Below are 12,348 nucleotides of genomic sequence, written 5' to 3'. Positions count from 1 at the left end.
CCTTAACATGGTTGAAGACTTGTCAGACTAAACATGCCCATTATTTTTAACCTTTCCTCATAGTTTTCTAAAACTTCTATCAGTTTTGTTGTTGTCCTCTCTGGACTCCCTCCAATTTGCCCATATCTTGCCTCATTGGAATTGGACACAGTACTCCAGCTGAGGCCTGAGTGCTGACTACAGCCAGACAATTGCCTCCCATGCCTTACATACAATGCTCCTGTTAATACAACCCATACTAGCCTTTTTCACAACTACATCACATGGACAACTCCTATTTGATTTGTGATTCACTATCACCCCAGATCCTTTTCAGCAGTACTAATACCTAGCCATTCTCCATTTTGTAGTTGCACATTTGATTTTCCTTTCTAAGTGAAATACTTTGTCTTTATCCATAAGTCCTCCCCTGGTGCAGCAGCAGTGGGTTAGCAGGATCCAATAGGTGATGAACTCTGCCAAAGACAGAGAAGTCACTGTAGCTGCCCCTTGCACCTTTCCATTCCACTGCAACTTCAGGGACAGAAAAAGCAGTAACTCCCCTTTTTGTTGTCTGAAGAACTAAGACACTAGAATACAAGGCATTCAGCCAAATTCTGCTCCCTGTTACATCCACTCAGTTGAAGTCAAACTGGTTCCTCTGGTGTAACAGTGTGATTTGACTTAGGGGGTTAAATTCTACCAGGGTGTGTGTGACACACTGAACATAACAGAGCTTGCCTGGTGACAGATCTGGTCCATTATCTGGTCCAACATAATATTTAGGAGCTGCATTTTTTTTCCTTTTTATCCAGAACTACAAATATTTGACCAAATATTTTGAAGGGAAGACTTTTCCCCCCTCAAGCCCAGACATGCAAAATCCTTAGGCTTTTATTTTTAGAGTGTCTTAACTTGTAACTGTCACAAAAACATAAAACAGCTGCTTTCTGGTGGCTGGAGCTTGCATAGTTTTTAGGTAAGACTGAAAACCACTGACGGAAAAACACTTTCCTCTGCCATCCCCAACCGACCCACATCCCTAAGTAGTGAGCAAAATAAATGAGTAATCGTTGATTTGTCCAGTAATTGAAGGATGCCCAGCACAGGAAGTGAATAAAGACAGTTCCCTGTAATGCTGGATTTTACATTACTTTACAGTAGTTCTAGCTGCCAGTACATTGTTTTCCAATTTCAGTCCAAAGGGAAGAGTTGTACAATAGAAAGGTCCCCCACCCCCATACATATCTTCAGGTTTTAACTTCATACAATTTCTTGTTGGTAACCCTGACATCAACAAAGCTGTCTACTGTAGTGTCTCACAATGAAAGACTTCCTTACATATGACAGCAAATACATGATTTCTTAATCTAGTCCCTGGAAGGGCCTGATTCATCTGACTTACATTGGTGTAAATCAGGAGTGGCTCCTTTGAGTCAGTGTAGTCACACCAGCAAAAATATGTAAGCGAAATCAGAATCATACCCATGTTTATTGTTGTCCAACTTATTTTGTGATTAGAGTAGACAGAGATGAAAAAGATCTATTAAGAAACATTGCAAAGCCTTCTCCTTTGAGAATGCCTTTCTACAGAAAGTGCCACTCACAATCCAAACGCCCCTTTTATTCCCAATCACCATTTCCCCTCCAAAAATAACCTAGCCCAAGCAGAGTTCCAATCCCTGTAAAGGGAAAAGTCCATTAGAAACTTTGTTATTGATTTTACAGCGATGGGTGACAGTATAGAACTCTAGGATAGATAGGTCCCCTCTGGTGAAGTCTCCTAAAAGTATAGGCTTGTTTCCTATAGATTATTTTTTACTTTTGGCCAGCCTAGTTTTACGATAAGGTAGATCTGCAAGTGATGTCCTGGTACATATTTTATTATTTGTTTAATAGCTTTATAATGTAATAGACAAACATCAGGCTGTCCAGCTCCCCATGCCTCCTGCATTAAGGGAGTGCCCTGTCATGTGTTTTATATTCAGGCTGATATACCATTAAAATATATAATTTCTTCTCAATGATCACATCTTACTCACTGTTTTAAGTTACAAAGGAATGTCAGTATTAGAGACAAGCTGCTTTAAGACAGCTCCTACCAACAATTTGTGGAGATTAAGAGTTTATTTTTTTTAAATGGTTTAGAATTTGCCCTAAACACTTTTTCTCACAGCCTGCTAATTTCCAGCAGTTAATACTCAGCAATGTATTAAACCTCCCTTTCATCCATGCTGTCTTTCCTCCTTGTACAAAATCAAAAAAATCTGGTATCCCCAGTCATGCAGGGCAGCAGAATTAAACAGGTAGTATGTAATTCTTCAAAAGAAAAGCACTATAATGCTCTCCCCACCCTCTGCCTAAAGGACTTGTTTTACTAGGTGTTCCTTATTTGTTTGGATCCACATATGCTCTGAGAAAGCACTGTGTGGTTGGATTCTTTTTTTTTTTTTTTTTGTCTTTTTCGCCTACTATTCCATATGTACATGCAGTATATGTGTGTATGTGGGTGTTTGATAATCATACTGTCAGTCACTACCAAAGGCATAGAAATCTAGGGGTTCGCTTATTTCACAACCAGAGGAAAGGGAGGGTGGGGAGGAATTAGTCACTGCAGCACCCCGTGGCAGTGGCCAGAGGTATTCTGCGTGCAGAGCGTAGCGGCAGAATGCCTCCAGGATAGCCAGGAGATGCACATTCCGGGCAAAGTCCTGGTTCTATTGAAGCCAATGGGAGTTTTGCCATTGACTTCAGTGAGACTAGGATTTCACTCTCAGAAGCAGCACATACACTTTTTAGATGTTTAGCATGCACTCCCTTCAGCACCATTCCTAGTTGGTGTATAGGGCAGGAGGGCCCTGGCCACTCAAGGACACTTAGATTGTAATCACTTTGGGCAGGGTCTGTCTTTTTACTGTGTTTGTACAGCACAGGGAGGTCCTGGTTTACTACTAGAGCTCCTAGGTGCTTCTGCAATATAAATACAAACCACCACCACCCCTTTAAGGATTGAAATACTCCAGCAGTGCTAGTCTTCGTCCCCCACCCCCACCCCTTGCATTCGGCGAGTGCAAACCCCAGCATTCTGGCAAGCCGCTGCCCAGGTACTGAAAGTATGCACTTTCGCTGGTCCAGCTGGAGTCTAATCTCTACATTCCAGAAGTCTTGTTTCCTTCAATAACCAATTACAGCTGAGTCTACAAGAGGAGCAGAAGTAATTTTTCCATGTTTATGAACATCACGGTGGTAACTTCATGTGGATGTTGTACACAAAAAGCTCCTTGAATGCAATAATGTGGGATAAATGTTAGTTGTACTTGAAAAATCATCATCTCCATACTAGAATATCCAGCCATCCGAGACTTGGCGTCTATCACAGCCTCTTTCTCATCCATCTCTGCTTTGTACTCAAGCTAACTATTTTAAGATAAATATATTTGACTTTAGTGTCTGGACAGACTTGTCCCCACACTAGAAGTACCAGACATGTTGTCATGCTTTTCAACACACACATTGTATAACCCAGTTTATTAAGGAGGGAAAAGTTACACATTTTGACTACATCCCAAATTTCACAGTAGCACATACCCTGTCCAGCTTCATGATTTTACTATAGACTAGCCATGCTTACTCCATAAAATGTGATCATCCTATGGAACCTTTCCCCGTCCCAAGAATTGAGCAAGTAATACTTAGGATATAACATAGCCACAGAATAAGAGTGACAGACATCTAGGGATTATTCTATAAAAAGTCATTTTCAGAAGCAGAATCAAGTTTTTTAACTTCATACTGAAAAGATGCTGAAGAAATGAGAAGTTACCAGAGAAGGCCCTGATCCTGCAAAGGCTTCGTTTTAGGCATGTGTGTAGTCCCCTTGAAGTCAGTGGGCCTAATTTAAAATCTATGAAGACTAAGCCCCTGTGATAATCTGGTCCATTTTTCTGCAGAAAACAGGCCATAGAATTTCAAGTTGCCTGCAGTAGTCATGGTATGTCATTGGTGTCACGGAGTGAGTGACAGAAAGAGAGAAGGGCAGATCCTCATCTGCTAGCTATCTCAGTTTACACCAGTCTTCTATCATATTGGCTTTAAAACGTATTACAAGCTCCTAGCTCAGAATACAGACTGCTGCTTTTTTTTTTTTAAACAGAGAAGTACTGCATTTATATTCTGATCACATGAGGAGAAAGGGCTAAATTACACCACTCTCTCTCCTATAAGGCAATGTAAGGCCCCTTCTCCCCCCATGAAAGTTTATTCTATCACAAGCCTGATTTTGGAGCCCTTTTTAGACCAAACTCTCTCAGTGATCAATGGGAATTTGGCCCAGGCACGACAGCAGGTAGGGCCCCATGTAGAGTTCTCAGCTGGTGAATGGGTTTTATAGAATATTAACACTTCACAGTTTAGGATTTTGTATGCTGCCAGTGGCCAAAGCAAGTATACACTATGGACAAAATTCCTGGCCCTGTTGAAGTAAGAGGGAGTTCTGCTATTGACTTCAATGAATTAGGATTTTCCCCTATCAATTCAGGCACAAAAAGCTTAATGCATATTAAAAATTGATAAATTATCTGAACTCTACCATGGGAAATAAATATGCAATTAGTAAACAGTATCAGATTTTAAAATGATTCATTAATATAAATAGGGCTCTAAAAACAGTTATTATTTATTTGGAGCTGACCAGTTATGTTATTTAATTTGGACTGCTTAGCAAGTCATTGTCTGCAAATCATTTACCGTGTTATATGATCTGCATACACATTTGTGTGTGAGCAGCACAAGTCTGTTTTGTATTTTATCTGGATAAGTACAATCAAAAGCCATTCTAGACAGAGCCAAGATACTTCTGTAAACAGACTTATTTTAGATCTTAGATCTTGGGAGACAGGCCAGTCCTTGCTTACAGACAGCCCCCCAACCTGAAGCAAATACTCACCAGCAACCACACACCACACAACAAAAACACTAACCCAGGAACCTATCCTTGCAACAAAGCCCGTTGCCAGCTGTGTCCACGTATCTATAAAGGGGACACCACCATAGGGCCTAATCACATCAGCCACACTATCAGAGGCTCGTTCACCTGCACAGCTACCAATGTGATGTATGCCATCATGTGCCAGCAATGCCCCTCTGCCATGGACATTGGCCAAACTGGACAGTCTCTACATAAAAGAATAAATGGACACAAATCAGACGTCAAGAATTATAACATTCAAAAACCAGTAGGAGAACACTTCAGTCTCTCTGGTCACTCGATTACAGACCTAAAAGTGGCAATTCTTCAATAAAAAAACTTCAAAAACAGACTCCAGCGAGAGACTGCTGAATTGGAATTAATTTGCAAACTGGACACCATTAACTTAGGCTTGAATAAAGACTGGGAGTGGATGTGTCATTACACAAAGTAAAACTATTTCCCCCTGTTTATCCCCCCCCCACCCCCCGCCCCTACTGTTCCTCACCACGTTCTTGTCAACTGCTGGAAATGGCCCACCTTGATTATCACTACAAAAGGTTTTTTTTCTCTCGTGCTGGTAATAGCTCACCTTACCTGATCACTCTCGTTACAGCCATTGTTTCATGTTCTCTGTGTATATAAATCTCCCCACTGTATTTTCCACTGCATGCATCCGATGAAGTGAGCTGTAGCTCACGAAAGCTTATGCTCAAATAAATTGGTTAGTCTCTAAGGTGCCACAAGTACTCCTTTTCTTTTTGCAGACTTATTTAGAAACAGAAAAGTAGTGTTATAAATAGTAATGTTAAAATATCCTGGGGCAAAGTTCTTCGAGTCGGGAATTATGGAGGTTATGCAGCATTGAAACTGTATCTGCAATGTTTGCAACTACTTTTTGGAATGGCACAGTGATCATTTGTGGAATTTATGTGGACATAAAGGCTGCACTTTATCAGGGTGAAAACCTGGGATTTGATTTTTATTTATATTTTAGCAAGTTTTTTTTGCCTTTCTGTAACAAAGGTCTGAATCAGCAAACTGGGAAGTGTAATAGGGTCTAGTCAGGAAGAATCTGGTAAGACATTTACACAACAAATAAGCAGTATTCACAAACACTGGGAAAAGCAATTGACATGTTGCATAAAAGCCCCTGTGCATTGCTTCAGGGCTGCACTCACCAACAGTGTACCCAGCTGCTTGGATAATGGCAAAGGGCTCTGTTCACCCCTCTGCTGGAAGGCACAGAGAGGTTAGCAAAGCTGGATGAAAAGTGACAGAAGTATGGGGTAAAGTGGAGTTGATACAACACAGTCCTGCCTTTCCCTGGAAACCTGTAGAAGCCCCTCTGTGACCTAGGGTTGAGGACATAGTGTAAGCAGGGGGAAGGCCAGGGAGCAGCTGTTTCTCATGCAGCTATTGAATCCTGGGACAAAACTGCCAGGAAACTGCAAAGGCTTCATTTTAAGCATCAGAGTAACAGCCGTGTTAGTCTGCATTCGCAAAAAGAAAAGGAGTACTTGTGGCACCTTAGAGACTAACCAATTTATTTGAGCATGAGCTTTCGTGAGCTACAGCTCACTTCATCGGATGCATACCGTGGAAGCTACGGTATGCATCCAATGAAGTGAGCTGTAGCTCACGAAAGCTCATGCTCAAATAAATTGGTTAGTCTCTAAGGTGCCACAAGTACTCCTTTTCATTTTAAGCATGTGAGCAATCCCTTCAAAGTCAGTGAGCCTACTCTTCGTAGATTTTAAAGCCATGGTGATAATCTAGTTCATCCTTGTGCATAACACAAGCCATTGAATTTCATGGGGATGGCCCTTCCTGGACATGGGTTAGAATCTGCAAGATGATGCTCTATTTACCACATTAATCCTTGGAATCTACAGTGTTTGCAGGCTGCAACTCTTTCCCCCATCCAAGTGGCCACTACTCTCTATCCAGTGGGAACTCCAAGTTTAAGTCATGGAGTTTGGTTGGTTTCCATGATGGAAGAGTCAGTCAGACCTCAAACGTGCTGTTACTTTACCTTAGCAATTGCTGCATCACATAACTGTTTGTTACTGTGCTGTAGTGTTGGTTCCTCAAACTGATGGTTTGCTTCTGTTTGGAATTTAAGGCTTAATTTTATGAACACTCAATAGAAAGCAATGTACTATTCTCGGGCACTTCTCATTGTAGCTGCTGACAAATCAGAAGTGAATTCTCTTACTTCTACCTCTCTCACTGCTCTACTAACTGGCTTATCACACAATCTTGATTTTTCAGCCTCATTCTGCCTTGGTCTCCCATGCTGTGCATGGACAGTTGCTGTGCAACACAGATTATGTGCTATCAGTGATACTACCTTTCATAACTGATAATGAAGTCCTTCCTCACTGCCCAGTCAGTGCGCTGTTTTTCCTTCCTTTGCATCAAGAAGATTCGGGGAGCTAATTTCTGTCATTTCCTTCCTGCGGCTGCACTTAAAGATTCAATGATGTTTCATGTAATAACACAAAACGCCCTACAGTTCCTGGTGGACACAGTCTTCTCCACTTCTTTCATGTGTTGCATTGCAGCAAGCTGTTCAACCACCATTGTGTTACACTTCGGAGGTGAATGTTTATTTCACACAGGGTTGTGTGAGATTTTGTTTTTGCATGTATAACACGGAGCTCCTCTGTTGGAAATTCCAGTAGAAGTGAAATTCACAGGGCTTGTGTTTTTTAGGGTTTATTAATTTCATTTGTCAGGGTTTAGTTTTAGCAATTTGAGTTTTATGTAAATGCCCAAAAACTCATAGTTTTATGGGTTTTTCTTTTTCTTTGTATATACTATTTGTTATGTATATTCATTCCTCATTTCAGCCGTATATACTGTAATGAGTAATTTCTTTCTAATGTTCTCCAGTGTGCTTTAATGTAGTACAGTTTCTAACAGCACTACATTAAAATGCACTGGGCAACCTTTAATGCACACCAACAGGTCTACACAGACCAATTAATACACAACACTTCAGTATGCTTTAGAAGTCATACACCTGTTGTCCAGATTGCTGTTCTGTGTAGACAAGCTGCTAGATCCAAGTAACCATTTCTGGTGTTTCCAGTGCTTATTGGATAAACACCAATTTAATTTGTTTTATATTGGGGGTATTTTATAGGTTAAACCTAAAGTAAGAAGCTCTACTTCTATACCATAATAATCTGCTAAATAAGGACACAAATAAAATCCTATGAAAGATTATTATTTATTTGATAGCTATCTTTCCTCTGTTTTGATTTGGCCAAGAAAACCTTGACATTTGTCTAAGGTTAAAGGAAATAATGCAGAGTTACATTTTTCATTTTAACCCTGAATGTTTATATTTACATTTGTAACCCTTGGGAGTTAAGTGCTTGACAAGCCCACTAGGCACCTATCTGCATCTAAAGGCACCTAAATATCTTTTAAAATATGGCCATTAGTTCTTGGACTAACTGCAGTTGGTTAGGTTTTTCAGACTCCACCCCATCCTCCCCCAATAACTAGACCTTATCTCTGTCAAAAAATGCTCATGAGCCAGTATATCTAACCTACATACGATTATACACTTTGTCCATTTTTTCTCCCCTTAACATATGCTTGTTTTTAAGAACATATTGATATATTAGTCATTACAACTTAATTTCGGGTATCATCCTCATAAGAAGGAATTTGGCATTATCAGGACAGACATGGCTGAGATTTCTCTTACTAGACCACTAAAAGGAGATCAGTCTATTTATCCAAATGCAATTGCCACTAATGTTCCTTCTCAGAGCACTAATCTTATAGAGATCACACTGAGTAGATGGAAAGCCAGGAACAAAACAGATTCATAAGATAGATGAATACTGGTACCCACCAAAATTCCAGGCTTCTGCCATTAATTTTTGGAGTAAGTGAGGTGTCTGAAGGTTGAAAGCAGCTCCAGCAGTCAGTTGTTGATCTGCTGGTATTCAGTTATCCTCCAGACCAGTGTACCTTCTGCTGTTCTCCAAGGAGGTTGGGGGAGAGATTAAGTTTCTTTTTAAACTATATAAAATCGTTAATTTCAGCAAGCTGTAAAAGAAAATTGCACTGATTTTGGTTTGTGCAAGTGGTTTAAAGTTCTGTTATAAGAAGGGTGACTTCTCAGAAAGTAAAAGACCAGATTATGGCCATAGGAACCAGTGTCATTTTAGGGTCGATACTCCAGATAACACCATAGCATGGCAGAATCTGGAGACATTCTGCCTGCAGTGAATACGGGCAGGTAGAATTCTACAAGACGGAAACATGAGGGGTGTCAACACCCATTAAAAAAAGAATAGCATGTGCTCCTCCCACCTTTGAGGATGCCAAAAGGGAGGGCAGGACCAGGGCCATGACTCTGCCCCTTCTCTTGGGTGTCTAAGGCCACTGATGCTGCTGAGTCCCTTGCACCTTGATCTCAGGATTGTTGTAGCCAAAATTTTGGCTACAACCTCTCACCTTTACTCCGCTGAGTAGGAGCAACTTTAGTCCATTACTCAGCTGAGTAGGAGCTCCTTTGCTGTATTTCCACCTTTCATATCTCCAAAGTCCACCTTTCTCCATTACTAATACCAGGATCATCTCTCATCTTAATTATTTTAATTTTTTCCCTCTCTGGCCTCACTGCCTCTCACTCAAGGCTCATATCTTGCTACTGAAGCCATCTTCTCCTGGTGCTCTGTCCCTGTCACACCCTTCCTTCTGCAAATTCCCCCATTGACAAGCTCCTCATCTTTGTTTCTCAGGCCCTGCATAATTTCCCCTTTTCCCCCCACCCTCCCATCTGTGTCATCTCCACACATACTTAATTCTCCCTGCATTCTTTCTACTCCTCTCTCCTTTGTTTCTTTCCTCCCATTTTTGGCTTCATCCTTCTGCTATTGAGACAGACAGTGGGTCTGTCAATAGTTTATATGTCATGACAGTAGAAAATTGTTAAGAGGAAAAAATCATATTCCCTTTGTAGTCAGCAGAGGTAGAAATTGGGTGTTCTCAGCAGGTTGACGTTATCTCACCCCTATAATAAAGGGCAATGGACTTGGTTAGCAAGGTTATTTAAAGAAAAGAGATCAAGAGGGATTTTGAAATTCTGAATGGGCAGACATGTAGGAACCTGCCAGAGAATGAGACAGACAGCACACCTGAGCAAACAATCGTGTGGGGAAACACGAGCGTAACCTAACCTTAATATGATAATGGATACGAAACGTTTGGACTTCAGCAGCAGATCAGGTGAGGGAGATACATGTATCTGGCTCTGGACACAGCAGCATGAGGCTGTCAGACTGACCAAGGGAGGTCAGAGAAGGGAATTGCTTTCCAGCTATGTAAATTTTCCTTTCTTAGTAGAGAGGCTAAGGGATGCCTGCCTCTCCGGGCTTTGGCAGAGTATTCATATGAAGACAGTCTGAGTAACAGTCTCTTTCCATTTTTAGAGAATCTTTTAAAAAGAGAGTTTGTTGTGTGGCATTTCACACAGACTGGCCCCAAAAAGAGCAAAGTTCTTCAACCTCTGAGGAGAAGGCGCAAAGGCAAGAGGTATCTGGAGCCAGTCCTTACTCGGTCTCTGGCCAAAGCACATGGACAAGGGTAGCCTCTTCCAGTGAAGTGTCTTGCAGAGGTCTAGCACATGCACACCTACGAGACGACACCTAGGGACCCAAAAGGAGGAGAATGTGAGTTGGTGGAAGCGTGAGCAAAAGTGAGTTGCAACCTTTGCTCTGTCCTCATCCAAGAGCTCACTCCTCTCCTGTCATAAATATAAAGGGAAGGGTAAACCCCTTTGAAATCCCTCCTGGCCAGGGGAAAGCTCCTCTCACCTGTAAAGGGTTAAGAAGCTAAAGGTAACCTCGCTGGCACCTGACCAAAATGACCAATGAGGAGACAACATACTTTCAAAAGCTGGGAGGAGGGAGAGAAACAAAGGGTCTGTGTGTTTGTCTATATGCTGTTTCTGCCAGGGATAGACCAGGAATGGAGTCTTAGAACTTTTAGTAAGTAATCTAGCTAGGTATGTGTTAGATTATGATTTCTTTAAATGGCTGAGAAAAGAATTGTGCTGAATAGAATATCTATTTCTGTCTGTGTATCTTTTTTGTAACTTAAGGTTTTGCCTACAGGGGTTCTCTATGTTTTTGAATCTAATTACCCTGCAAGATATCTACCATCCTGATTTTACAGGGGGGATTTCTTTATTTCTATTTACTTCTATTTTTATTAAAAGTCTTCTTGTAAGAAAACTGAATGCTTTTTCATTGTTCTCAGATCCAAGGGTTTGGGTCTGTGGTCACCTATGCAAATTGGTGAGGCTTTTTATCCAACATTTCCCAGGAAAGTGGGGGTGCAAGTGTTGGGAGGATTGTTCATTGTTCTTAAGATCCAAGGGTCTGGGTCTGTAGTCACCTAGGCAAATTGGTGAGGCTTTTTACCAAACCTTGTCCAGGAAGTGGGGTGCAAGGTTTTGGGAAGTATTTTGGGGGGAAAGACGCATCCAAACAGCTCTTCCCCAGTAACCAGTATTAGTTCGGTGGCGGCCAATCCAAGGATGACGGGTGGAATATTTTGTACCTTGGGGAAGTTTTGACCTAAGCTGGTAAAGATAAGCTTAGGAGGTTTTTCATGCAGGTCCCCACATCTGTACCCTAGAGTTCAGAGTGGGGGAGGAACCTTGACACCTCCACTTCCGATACCATCTTAAACCCACTTTTTCAGGAAATCGTTCCTCTTCCTCATTGCTGTCTTGTGTGATTTGGTCTTACCTGAATGAGATAAATTTGGATTCACAGAATACATGTTCCCTGAAGTTCCATGTAAATTTACATCACTTTATACTGTAAGTAGTTAATGATTGTTGCTCTTACGTGGAATGCAGTTTGTTTGCTTTGCACAGCTCACTTAGGCACAAATTCCCTTAGCACAATCCTAGAGGGGTACAAGTGACTTGTAGTAGCTGGATTTCTGTTAATACCATCATTCCATTTCCTTATTTTATCAGAAATAAATGGAGTTAGATTTTCTTGCGATTACCATAAATCAGCAGTGAGGTGGTGGAAAGGCACAACAAAAATACCTCTGCCGTCTGCACCCTGAAATACAGAAGCATCACCTGACCTGCAGAATAACCGTACGAGGCAACCACAGTTGTACAAGGTTTATCGATTATACCCCAACATACGCTGGGGCCTGAGACAACATTTCTATAAATATGATTACATTTTCCTGTAGCCGCATTTGATGGAAATCCATATCAGATATGTTCCATTATAATAAACTGGTAATTGTGGGATAGTTTATTTTTCATACTTCTGAGAAAGAGAGGGAAGAGGTGGTTATGCTTCTTACTGGTGAAAATAATTTAGATGCTTATTTAGATCACGCCT

General features: G+C 41.2%; 1 protein-coding gene and 1 long non-coding RNA gene across 2 annotated transcripts in view; one reads left to right on the top strand and one right to left on the bottom strand.

Moving 5' to 3' along the window:
• Positions 1-12,348, bottom strand: part of LOC142073393 (uncharacterized) — a 142,492-nt gene that overhangs the window by 71,717 nt on the left and 58,427 nt on the right. The gene's annotated exons all lie outside the window — the stretch shown is intronic.
• The window catches only part of TNFAIP8L3 (TNF alpha induced protein 8 like 3), a 62,426-nt gene that overhangs the window by 1,179 nt on the left and 48,899 nt on the right, over positions 1-12,348 (top strand). The gene's annotated exons all lie outside the window — the stretch shown is intronic.

The sequence above is a fragment of the Caretta caretta genome, chromosome 10 (assembly GCF_965140235.1).
Source record: "Caretta caretta isolate rCarCar2 chromosome 10, rCarCar1.hap1, whole genome shotgun sequence".
Lineage (NCBI taxonomy): Eukaryota > Metazoa > Chordata > Testudines > Cheloniidae > Caretta > Caretta caretta.
This window is presented reverse-complemented; position numbering and strand designations above follow the sequence as displayed.